This window comes from Littorina saxatilis, linkage group LG1 (assembly GCF_037325665.1).
Source record: "Littorina saxatilis isolate snail1 linkage group LG1, US_GU_Lsax_2.0, whole genome shotgun sequence".
Classification (NCBI taxonomy): domain Eukaryota; kingdom Metazoa; phylum Mollusca; class Gastropoda; order Littorinimorpha; family Littorinidae; genus Littorina; species Littorina saxatilis.
This window is the reverse complement of record NC_090245.1, coordinates 8,588,237-8,601,028: the sequence shown is the minus strand read 5'-3', so window position 1 is coordinate 8,601,028 and position 12,792 is coordinate 8,588,237. Positions and strand designations below refer to the sequence as shown.

General features: G+C 40.9%; 1 protein-coding gene across 1 annotated transcript in view; it reads left to right on the top strand.

Moving 5' to 3' along the window:
- LOC138960796 (L-fucose kinase-like) overlaps positions 1–12,792 on the top strand; it is a 49,243-nt gene that overhangs the window by 31,616 nt on the left and 4,835 nt on the right. The window lies entirely within an intron of this gene.

Here is a 12,792-nt window from a genome sequence, read left to right as displayed (position 1 = left end):
CCGTGCATCGACTTGTTTGCGACAAGGTTCTCGGCAAGGCTCCCGCTTTTTGTGTCTCCGTTCCCGGACCCCCAAGCCTGGGCGGTGGACGCACTCGAGATGGACTGGACGAATCTGGTGGCTTACGCGTTTCCTCCTTTCTGCATTCTGGGCAGGGTAATAAGGAAAGCAGACCTCGAAAGGCCAGCGCTAGTGCTGGTTGCGCCTCTCTGGCCCAGCCAGCACTGGTATCCGGATCTGGTACGTCTGGCCGTTCGTCCTCCCATCCCGCTCGCTCTAAGGAAGGGCGAACTTCTGCAGCCTCGGTCAGGCATTCATCACGTAAACCCGCAAATGCTGCAACTTCACGGGTGGGTGTTATCAGAGACTCTCTGCTTAGGGCAGGGGCCTCTGTGTCTACTCTGAAGCTGGTTCAAAACGCTCACAGAGAGTCGACCAACTCTGTTTACGCTTCGCATTGGTCTTCGTGGTCGAAGTGGTGTCTTGAGAATAATGTGAATCCTCTGGCGCCTAGGTCTATGCAGTTAGCGAATCACTTGGCGTGGCTAGCTGATCAAGGGGGTTCTCCCTCTTCGTTGAAGGTTAGAAGGTCGGCAATTGCCTCTACTCTCAGGCAACTTGGTCACAAAGTTAACTTGTCGGGGGTTATCTCCGGCGTTATTAAGGGCGCTTCCCTTAAGTTGGCTCGTGACAAAACAAAGCTCCCGGCGTGGGATGTTTTTTTGGTGTTACGTTTTCTTGCGTCAGAGGACTTTGAGCCTATCCATTTAGCCAGTCTGGCAAATGTAACTCATAAAACTCTTTTCTTGGTCTTACTCGCTACGGCTAGACGTGGTAGCGAGGTGCACGCGTTGTCGGGAATGGCAAATGATATCTCCCGGGAGAAAGATGGTTCTTTTTCTCTTAGGTTCAGGCCTAATTTCTTGGCTAAGAACCAAAAACCAGGTCAACCATCCCCTCTTATCCGTATTCCCCCTTTGAGCACAATCCTGGCCCCGGGAGATGAGGATGTTTTTAACTGCCCTGTACGAGCACTCAGCAGCTACCTGTCCCGGACTCAGCCTATTCGCTCTATGTCTCAGAAACTGCTCTTTATATCACTCAATACGGCTCGGGGGAAGGACATTTCGAAAGTTACGCTAACCAAATGGGTTTCGTCTACCATTCGGAACGCTTATATCTGGTGGCAAAGACAATTAGGGGATACCAGAATGGTGTTGCCCCTTACGGCTGCCAGGACTCACGAGGCCAGGGCGTGGGCTTCGTCGTTGGCAGTGCTGAGATCAGGTCGTCTTTCAGAAGTTCTGGAGTCGGCATACTGGAGATCGGAAGACGTTTTTATAAACTTCTATCTCCGGGAGGTGGCTGGCATACGTCAAGATGGCAGCTCTGCTTTGCCCTCTTTGGTGGCTGCAGGGCAGGTTCTTGTGGATTGATATGGTGAGTACCCTCCTCCTATGATAGCAATCTGCTATATGTGAGTTGAGTAAGATATGTAATTTAATTAAAAATTTTAGTAATAAATTTTCATTTGATTAATATACTTACCCAACTCACATCGTTTATTCCCTCCCGCCTCCCCGCTGTGGGATTTATGGGGGTCTAAAAAAGGAGTGAGTTGGGCTTCGTATAGGAATGATAAGATGGCGGTGTATGCGCGCGCATACGGAAGTCAGGCTAGTAGTTAGTCTGGCATTATGGGATAGAGCACTCTCTTTTTTAGAGTGGTCTCCCTTGGTTACCAAGGGGACGCGTACAGCGTATCCAGCACTGAACTAGGGTTAATTGCTATATGTGAGTTGGGTAAGTATATTAATCAAATGAAAATTTATTACTAAAATTTTTAATTTGACTGCAGTTGCTAAGAAGAACAACAGGGGCAGTCTGTCTTCTTGGGCATTTACAAGTTCAAAACTTTTATATCATTTGAACCATGTTCCATGAATGATTTTAACCATTTACACATCCTACTATATTGAAATCTGGATCTGGATCTGGATAACCCGCCTGGGTTGGTGGTTGGCGGGTGCGCCACAGAAGCCGACGACGACTATCAAAGTGACGTTTTTTTTGTTTTTTTTTTTTTTTCAGAGTGTATCTCACTTTTTCTTAGTTAATCACTGGAAATACTCACTGATTGGTCTTGTTAGATTTTGAATCAAGCTGAAGACTGAAGAGCAACTCAAAAACTAATGTATCTAGTAAATGCTGCACTAGCAATGGTGTTGCTGATGACGAAGAGATTGATACAATGGTGTTGCTGATGACGAAGAGATTGATACAATGGTGTTGCTGATGACGAAGAGATTGATACAATGGTGTTGCTGATGACGAAGAGATTGATACAATGGTGTTGCTGATGACGAAGAGATTAATGATACAATGGTGTTGCTGTGCTTTCTTTAATCATAGCATTGTCTTTTTTTATTTGATTTTATTTGCTGTTGCAAGGAAATTTTTTACTCGGTGAGTCATAATAATCAGCAGTGTCCATCTGTGTGCCTATGGAGCTAGAGCAGCAGATAATTTGTTTCTGATTCATATTATTTATGAAGAAGGTGAGTTGTTTGTCGGTATGAGCATTTGCTTTTTTTGGTTCAGATATTGTGATTGTGATGTTTAATGTTAATTTTGTGTGAAGGATAAATGAAGTAGAGTATTATTCTCACTGTTTTTATTTGTTTTGTTTTTGTTGTATTGTGCAATGTATTCTTGGCAGGAAACTGTTTTACGAGGTGGCATCACTTGAGGTGGAACAGGCCCTGACAAAGTCTCTGAACAAAGGATTCAACAATCTCTACACCAGTGCAGCCATTGATGGCTTTTCTCAGCAGATACTGGAAATACTTGACAAAGGTGAGCAGTTGTACCACTACTCTGGAATCAAAACAATTTTGTAAATGACGTAACTCAATAAAAAAAATGAATAAAATGAAAAATAGTGCACTGTCAATTTGCTGATGACACTTCGATGTTGTTAGAAGGTGATAAAGAATCATTTGAAGAATTGTTTCGAACTTTAGAGGAATTTCAGAGTATTTCAGGATTGAAGTTGAATTTCGACAAAACTTGCAATGTGTGGTTAGGTAGTAAGAGAAATAGCCAAGTTCAGTTTTTACCAAATTCGCACATGTCGTGGAATCCCTCTCAGTTTAAATTCCTTGGACTTTGGTTCACTAGTGATTTACAGAAAATGGCAGAACTGAATCTAACTGATAAATTTAACGAAACAAAGAAATTGTTTAATACATGGATGAAACGCTCATGTACGCCTTTGGGCAGAGTTGCAGTACTAAAATCGCTCATTTTATCCAAACTTGTGTACTTGTGGATAATGCTTCCAAATCCACCTGACCAAATGGTTGAACAGCTTCAGAAAATGTGCTATCATTTTGTATGGGATGGGAAGAAAGATAAAGTAAAAAGAACAATAGCAATACATAGTATTCAAGAAGGAGGTATTTGTATTCCTCATATTGAAAGTTACGTAAAATCCTTAAAATTAACTTGGTTTTAAAAGATGCAATCTTCTTGTTATGTACCAAAGTGGAAAAGAATTTTACAAGGTATTTGTCCTGAAGTTGATATGGTTAAGGACTATGGTCCTTTAGTCCTGAAAACAAGTAATCACAAAGTAAATAGATTTTGGAAGAATGTCTTTGATTCATATCGTTGTTTTTACGATAAAGTTGAAGTAAACACGGCTGAAGAATTTTTGGCAGAACCACTCTATTTCAACAATAAATTCAAAATTGACAACTCTGTTTTTTATTTTAATGGGCAGACAAAAGGATTTTTTATGTATGTGATCTGTTGAAGGAAGATGGAATTTTTCTGAGTCTGGAGGAGTTTTGTGCAAAATATAACGTTGATGTTTCATTTTTAGATTTTTTTGGGTGTGTCAGCTCTGTAAAAAGTTGTATGTGTAAAAAAAGGTATTACATTTGAGAGCTTAGATCATCTCCCAGAGATAAAAGCGTATGGTTTGATTGTTAAAGCTCCCAAGGGTGCTAGAACTTTTTATGATATTTTTACGGGTACTGCTCCCGTACTGAAAGCATGCCAAAAGTGGGAGACGTTTTTGGAAACTGAAATTGAATGGAAAAGAGTGTTTGAGTTGACCAAAAAAATCAAAGAAAAAAAATTACGATGGTTCCAAATGAAAATAAACTATTGGATTCTAGTCACCAATTCCATTTTAAAAAGCATGCGAGTATTGTCGAGTGACCTGTGTAATTTTTGTTTACAGCAAAGAGATAAAATTTTTCATTATCTGTGGGACTGTGTTCACGCCCAAGCTTTTTGGAAATCTCTTGTACAACTTTTGAAAGATAAATGCACAAATTGCACAAGACTTTGTTTAAGTTCTTTTCTTGTTTTATTTGGACACGACAACAAGACACATACGGACATAGTTTTTAATCATATTTTATTGTCTGCAAAATTTTTTATATACAGGAACAGAATATTGAAAACTAAACCAAAACTGCAACAATTTTTACAAGAACTGAAACATATTATTGACAATGACAAGTACATGTTTAGAAACGAGTTTGAGTATGATAAATACATAAAGAAATGGGCATCGTACACAATTTTGGTGGAATGATAATATGCTTATACTATGCACTGCCATATTTTCATACAACATTGTTTGTTACTATCAATGATTTTGACTGTTTTGTACTCCAATCTGTATTGTTTGTATAATTTGTCATGTATTGTCTGAATAAAATCGTCTGAAGAAAAAAAAAAAATAGTGCACTGTTGTAAAATACAAACAAGGAACAGATGGATTGGGCAAAACAAATTGACTTATTGGTAAACTCACCGTTTGTCCATTACGCTCAAAGCTTTATGGCATTTTTCATCCTACTATTCAACTTTCTGTAGCAAAATTTAATTCCTTGTAACTCACGAGTCACATAGTGGCTAATTTTGCAAGCATCTAATTTGCTTCATGTCTAGCAGGATTAAAGATACTACAAGCAAACAAGAGAACAAGTAATGTTCTTTGCAGCTCCCATGATTAACAGTAATGCCTATACGAAGCATTGCATTGATACCATTCATCTGTTTGTTTATTCATTATCCTAAGTGAGAATTTGTTAGAAAGACGCCAGATATACCCTTCGTAATTGCAACAATGTTCAGTTTGCTATGGTAATCAGCTGTATGAATGATTCTTGATGTTTGATTGCCTGTGAGCAGTTGCAAGCAAGACAACAGATCCAGGTATCGCTGCTCGCACGATGGCTAACATTGCTGATGTGATGGGTTGCATGGCCGGCAAGATCGGAGGTCTTCGCTCAGGTCCCGCCGCCAATCAGTCCTGGAGGAAAGCCTTCAACTTCCTGGAGGTGAGAGCTGTATGGGGCCCGGTAGCTCAGTTAGTAGAGCACTGGACTTGTGATCCTGGAGTCACGGGTTCGAATGCGGGCCGTGATGGACTGGGTCAACTTTTTGTGCAGACTCAGAGACGATACCCATTTTCCACCCCCTGACGGTTAAGAAAATAAAGGTCTGAACCAAGGAAGAGTACAGTGATCCAATGGTATCAGTAGCTTTGAAACAAATATTCATGCTGAGTTTTCATGCACTCATGATAACTGTCATGGTCTTTAAACGCTCAGTGTCTTCATCGTCAAATTAAGCTTTACCCCCTTACCCCAAGGCCATTAGGGGCATATGCCTTCATTGTTTAGGCAACAAACAAAAATAGGTGTGGTGAAGGTAACATAGTAAAAAAAAAATAGGGTAGGAAGGTAGGCTATCACTTTTTGACTCACATGCGAAGCAAAAGTGAGTCAATGTACTCACCCGAGTCGTCCGTCCGTCCGTCCCGGCGTCCGTCCGGAAAACTTTAACGTTGGATATTTCTTGGACACTATTAAGTCTATCAACACCTGATGTGGCCTGATGGTGTATGGTTACAAGATCTCAAAAAACATGTGCGGCAACTTGACCTCACTTCAAGTTCAAGGTCACAGGGGCCGTAATTGTTGTCTTAAAAACAACCATTTTTCACATTTTCGCATTTTTTTCTGAAGTTATCGAGAATGGCAACCTTAGCTATGTATGCTATACAGGGCAATGTAAGCCCTATCTTTGGACACCAGTTTGGTTGACCTTGCTTCAAGGTCAAGGTCGCAAGGGTCCTTTAAAGTTGGATTGTATACATATTTTGAAGTGACCTTGACCCTGAACTATGGAAGATAACTGTTTCAAACTTAAAAATGATGTGGGGCACATGTTATGCTTTCATCATGAGACACATTTGGTCACATATGATCAAGGTCAAGGTCACTTTGACCCTTATGAAATGTGACCAAAATAAAAGTGACCATATCTCATGGTAGAAAGAGCCAATAAGCACCATTGTACTTCCTATGTCTTGAATTAACAGCTTTGTGTTGCATGACCTTGGATGACCTTGACCTTGGGTCAAGGTCACATGTATTTTGGTAGGAAAAATGTGTAAAGCAGTTCTTCAGATAGGTCCCATGTCCTTGCCCACCTCTATGAACTCCTTCCCTCTGGCCGTAGACTTCGCACGCACAAAGCTAGGACACTCCGGCTGCAAAACAGCTTCATCCCCAAATCCATCACCCTTAGCAACATGTAAACACATCCACATACCCGACCCAGCCCCTCTTCTGCCAGTGCAATCAGTAGTAATGTACATGTATGTATTGGTTTTATGTACAACCGTATATTTTCTGATATATTGTACGTATGCTATGATATTTTGCAATGATGTTTAGCCATAGTTCGTTATACGCGCAGGTGTGCGAGAATGACTGTAAGCGCAGTGCTTTAAAGATGTCCATGTGTGAACGTGTAAGTGGGCGTAGTCGAATGTCCATGTGGGAGTGGAGCATATAAGAATGCCCATGTGTGAATGTGTAAGTGGAGCGTATAAGAATGTGTAAGTGGAGCGTGGTGGAATGTCCATGTGTGAATGGGTAAGTTGAGCGTATAAGAATGTCCATGTGTGCGATGTGTAAATGAGACATGGATGTGTTCATGTCTGAATGCGTAAGAACAATGCAAGGAATGTCCAGAGAGGTATGTGGAAGGTGTTTCTATAACCTGCCCTGTTATATAGTGCTATATGTTTTATGTAAAATCAATGTCTTGTTTGTACTATTGTTATGTACCACGCCTGAATTTCTCTATGAGATAATAAAGTATTCTTATTCTTATTCTTATTCTTCTTAGTGTATGATGTCATTGCTAGGTTTAGTCAAGGTCATGTAAAGGTCAAGGTCAAGCATGTGAGTCGTATGGGCTTTGCCCTTCTTGTTTTTTTTTAACTTTTTTTTCTAATGTGTACAAATTAAACCTTGACAGGGAAATAAGTGTGCGACTCGAGCGCTTTCGCTTTCATTGCGTTTTCTGCACTCTTTTTTTTTTTTTTTTTTTGACAGATGTAAAAAAAAGTTATAGGGTCGGCCCCTAAAAATAGGGTAGGTCGGGTTACCGTAACCACTCCTATATTTTTTTAGGCCTTACAGTTCTCCGTTTATTTTGACTTAAAAGTTGATCTTCTCTTTGCATAATTTCTCTATTTTGCAGAACAAAGACTTTGCACAAGGTGTAGCAGCACTGGCAAAGGAACGCTCCCTGTGGTTGCATCGGCCTGATCACCTGATTCGTGCTGCCAGACATTACGAAGGGGCAGCTCAGATCTTGATCAGGCATGCTGTTATGACCGCTAAAGAGGTGAGGTCTGATGGATAGGCTGTTTGAGGTGTAACTCTAAAATATTCAGCATTCATTATATTAAACTAATACTACCCATTTCATGTTTAAATCTGTAAATTGATAAGAATTTGCTATTGAAGTAATGTTGGAGTGAGAAGAATTTTGAAAGTGGGGGGTTCAGTGCTAGTAACGCTGTACGCATCCCCTTGGTAACAAGGGAGACCACTCTAAAAAAGAGTGACCCATCCCATAATGCCAGACTAACTTCACGTGTTGGAACTTGATTTCAGCTAGATTTGCTTTCACCGTTTGCTTGCAAGTAAATCTTTATTATCAGAGACACTTCACAAAACACTGTTTTGCAGGCTTTCATACTTTTAACAAGAAACACTAACACTCAACCCTCCCTACATTTTGTGGTAGAAATGAAGAAACCCTTTTACATATGTTTTGGGAGTGTGATAAAGTGCAGACTTTTTGGATAGAATTTGTAAATTGGCTAAAGGCGAACTGCACCCATTGCGACAATTTAAAACTGTCTAAAGAACTGGTTCTTCTTGGAGTGGCGAACAATGTAGTCACCGATAAAGTTTTGATGTGTTATTAATGTGTGCCAAACACCATGTATATATTTCCAAAATGAACAAAAAGACCCCTCATTTTCAGACATTTAGTAGAAACTTTAAGCAAAGATTTATTTGTGAAAAGTATAACGCAGTTGTGAATAATACAGTAGATAAATTCTACAAGGATTGGCGCCTGTATATGCACGTTTTGATGTAACCCTTAGGTTTTTTCGTTCTTAAAACCTTTTGATAATGCGACCACCAAACCACTGAACATCCCCCCCCTCCCCATTCCATCCTCCCACCCCATGTATGTTGTAATTGTCCAAGTGTGCTTTTCTGTTATATGATTCTGTCCTTTCGGTTAGGTGATGTCCTGTAATGTACAGCATATACATGTAAAAAAAAAAATAAAAAAAACTGTACAAAAAGAGAATAAAAAAAAAAACAAAAAACAAACAAACACTCAACCCTCCCAGTGCTTCATCCAAAAGGTTTTGGGTTTTGTTTTCCAGTTCTTCACTCAAGGCCAGGGCCAACTTCCACCATTGGGAAAGTGGGTGCAGGCCGACTGTCCTGCAAGGATTGACATCTCGGGGGGCTGGTCTGACACTCCCCCCATCACCTATGAACACGGCGGTGCTGTCACCATTGTCGGAGTCCTCATTAATGGCAAGGTCAGTCAAGCACATCTGCGTGGGAATATGGTTTGTGTCGTAATTGTGTGAGTGAGTGTGTGTGTCTGTGTGTGTTTGTGTCTGTGTGTTTGTGGTTGTGTATGTATGGTGTGTTTATGCGTGCATGCGTGTGTGTGCGCACGCGTGTTAAGAATCAGCCTGATGTCACTTTCAGTGTTTTTAGTTTTTCTGTATTATAATAGAATTCTTGCATGTGCCTTTGGTGTTGACACTGTTTTTGTTGTTGTTTAGTTTTGCTATGTAATTGTGTTTTGCCATTTCAGCGTCCCATTGGCTGCAAAGTGCGAAGAATCAAAGAGTAAGTTTCTGAAATTTGTTCTTTTAATTTTCTCTATTAAAGAAGCCAAAAATATTTCAAAGCTGTTACCCTTACTTGTCACTCTTCTTCCTCCCTTCAGCTGTGTTGTATACATTGTACTGGGTGTTAGCAATATCACCAAACTTTAAAACAAAACATTTGAAAGATAGATTTTTTTTTTAATGTTTTAACTAAGTAATTACATAAACCAATTTATACAGATGACACAACTGGCAGCAACAGAACTTTGTGGCTGTGATCTTTTATATAAAAATATTGTTCTGTAATTCACATGCTGTAAATAAAAAAAATATTGTGGTTTTTTTTCTGTGACAAACAAGACCTGTCATTATCAGAAGAAGAATTGTTTGGCTGTAAACTGCTGACAGTTGTTCTTTGTTTCTGTTCCCTAAAGGGCAGTTGTACGTCTGGAACTGGTGGGTAACGGCCAGGTGAGCTCCGTTGTGGAGTGCAGCGATCTTTGTGACTTGGAGGATTACTGTATACCTCATGCACCTGGTGGGTTCAGTCATCTGTGTACACTACATTGGGTGTGCACGTTAAAGATCCCACGATGGACAAAAGGGTCTTTCCTGGCAAAATTGCTTAGGCACAGTTAATAATTGTCTACCTATACCCGTGTGACTTGGAATAATAAGCCGTGAAAGGTAAATATGCGCCGAAATGGCTGCAATCTACTGGCCGTATAAAATTTCATCTCACACGGCATCACTGCAGAGCGCCTAGAACTGTACCCACGGAATATGCGCGATATAAGACTCATTGATTGATTGATTGATCTGCATGTGAGTGTGTGTGTGCGTGACTGTTTGCATGATTTTGGATGGATCATTGCTGGAAGCCAAATTGGTGGTGTACAGGTATTTGTGGAAGGAAAAGAGCAGAAGAAAAATGGTGACTGTGCATGAGAGCGATACATACAAAGACCACAAAATACTGTACTCACGTGTTATCAAAGAATATGGAATGAATATATAAGAGCAACGTTTCAATCCTAGGGTCTTCTTCAGGCACACAAACAAAGAAGACGACAGACAATAGACAAATAAAACAAAACAGTTGAGTGAAGGTTTAAGATCTCTCTCTCTCTCTCTCTCTCTCTCTCTCTCTCTCTCTGTCTGTCTCTCTGTCTCTCTCTCTCTCTCTGTCTCTCTCTCTCTCACTCTCTCTCTCTCTTTCTTTCTCTCTCTCTCTCCACCCTCTCCCTCCCTCTCTCTCTCTCTCTCTCTCTCTCTCTCTCTCTCTCTCTACCTCTCTCTGTGTCTATCTGTCTCTCTCTCTCTCTCTCTCTCTCTCTCTCTCCCTCCCCCCCCCTCTCTCTCTCTCTCTCTCTCTCTCTCTCTCTCTCTCTCTGTCGTCTCTCTGTCGTCTCTCTGTCTCTTTCTCTCTCTCACATGCATGGGTATGCTTCCTGTGCCTTGTTACTGTTTTAGCTATGATTGAATGATTTGCTTTTCATTGGTTGTGTTGTTCACAGTTGAGAATGAAATCAATGAAAAACTTACATTATACTCTAACAAATTTGCTGGCATTTTTTATCACTAATCTTGAGGATTTTGTCTCTGTCCGGAGTTGTTGTTTTGCAACATTTTTACTCCATAGCATTTCTGGATTGTGAAATAATGAACTGTCTTGTTTTGTGCACTGATATAGTTTACAAAATCTTTTGCTCCACAGTATTTTGGGATAGTGAAACAGCAAACCCGTTAAAAATGCCAATAAGACTGTTCTTTGCACTTTTTCAGTTTTGTTTTTGTTTGTATCTAGGAGCATTACTGAAAGCAGCTTTTGTGTGCTGCGACATGGTAGACCTGATGTCATCAATGACACTAGCTGACCAATTGACCACCCGCTACCACGGTGGTTTTGAGATGCAGTCTTGGTCCAACCTACCCCATGGGTCAGGTATGTGTGCTGGTTTGTTGTTGGTGCTTCAAAAAGAAAAAAAAGAAAAAGAAAAGAAAGAAGCTCAACAGCAGTAGATACGGCACAAAGTGTTACAGCACGATTATTTATTGAAGCAAATGACAAGATTGCGGCCCTGTTTAAGCACTAGAAGAAATGCGCTATTATTGACAGATTTTTTTGCTTGAAAATTTATGCACAGCTTAGATGATTTTCTTTGATATGTTGCATTCTTGCTTGTGACGTCTTCCCTGAACTAAAGTATGTTTGTTACTATTTCATGTGCTCAGTGTCTCTGTGTGATATTGCAGGAATGGGAACCAGCAGCATTCTGGCAGGCGCTGTCTTGGCCGCTCTTCTGACAGCTGGGGGAAAGAAGTATGACTTGAAGGGCCTCATTCATGCTGTGAGTTTCCTTGAATTAAAGGGCCTCGTAGATGCTGTGGGGTTTGCTTTCCAAGACAACTGGAGGGTTGCATTAGTCAGTCAAACTAAATGACGAGAGTGATGTTTTGAGTTTTGATGTGTAATATTGCTTGAGGTCTTAAACAAGGTCTTAAAGGGAGGTAGTCTTGAATTGGGGGGGGGGGGGTGTTTTAAAAAGGGGTTCCACTGTAATCCTATTTTTCTCACCGTAGGTGCTGTACCTGGAACAGCTGTTGACGACAGGCGGAGGCTGGCAGGACCAGATTGGAGGGCTGAAAGGCGGTGTCCACTTGGGGCTGTCTGAAGCCAAACTTCCCCTGTATGTAGAGCCTGTGGACCTCAAGATCCCCCCGCAGAAAGTCCAGGACTTCAACAGTCGCCTGCTCCTCATCTACACCGGCAAGACACGTCTAGCTAGGAACTTGTTGCAGGTTTGTGCTTGTGTGGCGTGGTGTGGTGTGGTATGGTGTGTTATGTTTGTGTGTTCTGTGTGTGTGTGTGTGGCATGGCGTGGTGTGTGTTGTGTGTGTGTGGCGTGGCGAGACGTGGCGTGGTGGTGTGGTGTGTTCTGTGTGTGTGTGTGTGGCGTGGCGAGATGTGACGTGACATGGTGTGGTGTGGTGTGTTCTGTTTGTGTGTTCTCTGTGTGTGTGTGTGTGTGTGTGTGTGTGTGCATGCAGTGAAGTGGAACATTTTTTTATTGTGTTGTGAAGAGAAATGAGCTATGGTTTGGTAGAAACAAAACAGATGGTTCCTCATTGTTTGCGTCTGGCTAGGAACTTGTTCCAGGTTTGTGTGTGTACAGTGAAGTGGAGCATTTTCTGCTAGCAATGGGAAGAAAGAGAACGCTTTGTTAGAGATAAAGAGATGGCGATGTTCATTTGGTTTTGAAAACCTTGTTGTGTCCATCTCAAATGAATAAGGGACTATTGATAATGATAAATACTTCTTTTTGAACGCCATTTGTTTTCATCAGAGAGAATGAACGATCAGGGAGAGGAAATTGTTCCGTCAAATCTTTGTAGAACATTTTGGGTCAAGCGTAGACTTGACTGGATTTTTTTTCTAACATGCATTTCCTTCATCAGTTTTGATGTTTGTAGTTAAATTGAGCTTTTTTTTCTTTTGACGGGATTGTAAGTACAATGGAACCTGTCTGTTTGTTTGTTCG